Source organism: Onychostoma macrolepis, chromosome 07 (assembly GCF_012432095.1).
Source record: "Onychostoma macrolepis isolate SWU-2019 chromosome 07, ASM1243209v1, whole genome shotgun sequence".
NCBI classification, from domain to species: domain Eukaryota; kingdom Metazoa; phylum Chordata; class Actinopteri; order Cypriniformes; family Cyprinidae; genus Onychostoma; species Onychostoma macrolepis.
The window spans coordinates 35463741-35466634 of NC_081161.1; positions in this window are offsets into that span (position 1 = coordinate 35463741).

The following is a 2894-nucleotide window of genomic DNA, read 5'->3' on the forward strand; positions in this document are numbered from 1 at the left end:
AGAATAAAGCTTTGCTAAACAACGCCGTGCTTAATGCAAAACGTAAACACTGCAATGTGCTTAGTGATGAATCAGTAAACATACGTATAGGTTGAGCTCTGGTAACAAAATCATTTGAAGGTCTTTTATTTGCTGTGACATCTGAACCTGGGATCAGGTTCTAAACCTCTAATATGCGTTGTAGTATTTATATACAAAGGCAAACTCAACCAGTATTACAGTGCAGTATTGACCTATCAATCCTGTAAAAATAAATTCTGCACTCAGTCTCTTTATAAAGTTTAGCAATCCAAACATTTGATGATCTGAGCGCATAGAATGTATGAGGTACTCCCACACGGGCCTCATAGTTCGTCTGATGAAATAGCCAATTTTTTACATTTTATTTAGCAGTGGTAAGCAAAACATGATTTCCCTATGTTGGTAATAAAGGAGCAAATACATAGGAACCTGACTTCAGTATTTTGGTTGTGGTAAGGAAGTATTACCTAACAAAAAATTAATCAAGCATTAAAAACCAGGTAGTTTCAAACAACCAAAAACACTATCTCTCAACATTTAGTGCATAACCCTGTTAATGAATGATTTTTACTCTACTACAAATTAAAAGAAAACTGACACCCAATACACTCCACCCAAAAAAGAAAATTCTCTTATTTACTCACCCTCATGCTGTATGTATGTATTTGACTTTCTTCTGAGAAAAACAAGATGTTTTCCATCTCAGAGTTAACTGAAGTGGATGGGACCCTAAAAAGTCAATGTTTCAAAAACCACACAAAATGAACATGATAATAATGCCTACAACCCCAATTGATGACTCAATGGATGAGATGGATTTTTTTTTTTTTAAACATCTGTTTGTCTACCAAAAAAGACAGTCAGATACATTGGAGATGGCAAGAGGGTGAGTAAACGATGAGAACGTTTTCATTTTAGGGTGGAGCATCCCTTTAATATAATATCTAGTTTAACCTTCTGAGTTTGACTATTTCTTTCTCTTACTTATGATTTACTAGGAAAAATACTATAATTTTTTTTTTTTTAATACTATAGAGTTACTACGGTGGCCGGGAAGTGCAAAACAACATTACAAAGTGTGAAAACAACTTTAAACATTACATTTTAGAAAACAAATTAACAAGACGCAAAACACTTTTACCAGTCCCGAAACAAATTTACAATGACAGATTCTTCACGGAAAGGGAATGTACCACACACCGGAAGTGACGCGGTGAAAGGTGTTGTTGTTGGTGAGCGCGGTAAATTCGTCTTGTGGTTGTGGAGTAAATGGCGTAAATAAAGTTTATGGTGAGCGAACATGGACTGCGGCCGAGGGATGTTTTGCCCGTTTTGTGGCAAACACATGAGCAGCTTAACACTGTCCGGCTGTCGAGACGTCCCTGTATTTCCGTCTGGTCCGCGTCCTTCAGAAACTCCGCACAAAACGGGCAAAACATCCCTCGGCCGCAGTCCATGTTCGGTCACCATAAACTTTATTTACGCCCATAGCCGTGGGAATTTGGCAAAATCCTATAAACAGCCCAAACTCTTATAGATTAACATACAAATGAAGATGTAGCCTATATGCGAACCAATAGCCTGTATATATTTGTGCTATTGTGATTTTAGTTCAATAATTTTTTCTTTAATATTTCTATTATTTAAGGGATTTTATTAAATATTAACATCGCTGATACGCAAAAGTTTTGGTCAATGCACTTTATCGAATTCTCTCATCAGAAACATCAAAGTGCAGATGTAGCCTACCTATGTGCGATGTAAGAGATTAATTCATCAAACACTGCAGACAACCTCACTGATTATAGCTTATAGTTTTTTTTGAGTGCTTACACTCACGCTACAGTAATATTCTTTGATAATATAAATGTTCTTTTTTCGCTGTATAATTTGTTCGTTCTTTGAATAATAGTGGACATGCGCGTTATAATTAAACTTAAAATGTCTTTTTATTAAACGTGATCAAGTTAAATTCAAATTCAGTCTTATTAAAATATTTTGTCATAATATGGATAGCCTACTTGCCTAAACCGTTATGATGTGCGTAGTTAATAGATTACATTAGGCTACAGTGGTTTGAGCGCGTTTGACCAGAGCGCAATGCTTATTGACGGTGGCCGTCTTGAGAAGCGAAAGCTTCGGAAAACAGCTCATAAAAAGGACGAGGACGTGAATGTTTTTTACAAGTCGGAATGTAAAATTAAGATAACATCGCGTGAAATTTTGTCAGTGTGAGGGGGAGGTGTAGAGACGCGCGCCGCGAGGCCACACTAGTCTATATATTTCTATATATTTAGTCTATAGTCTATATATTTCCACACTAGTCTATATATTTCTGGTCAGTTTAATAAATAATCGCAAAAATTAAGTATCTTGGGGATGATCAAGGGGCAAAAGGAAAATCTCAGACCCGGCCCTGCGGCGGGGGGTGCTGCAGTTCCCGCGGCTATGTTTACGCCATTTACTACACAACCACAAGACGAATTTACCGCGCTCACCAACAACACCTTTCACCGCGTCACTTCCGGTGTGTGGTACATTCCCTTTCCGTGAAGAATCTGTCATTGTAAATTTGTTTCGGGACTGGTAAAAGTGTTTTGCGTCTTGTTAATTTGTTTTCTAAAATGTAAATTTGTTTCGTCCTTGGTAAAAGTGTTTTTCCCATGTAATTGTGTTTTATGATAGGTAAAAATATTTTCCAAAATGTAAATTTGTCTCGAGCTTCGTAAAAGGGTTTCACACTTTGTAATGTTGTTTTGCACTTCCCGGCCACCGTAAGTTTCAGATCCTGTTTTGCACCCAATTCATATAAAGAGCACAAACTGAAACCAGACTGAAGAGAAGAAACCAAACCACACACAGGTGTCATTCCA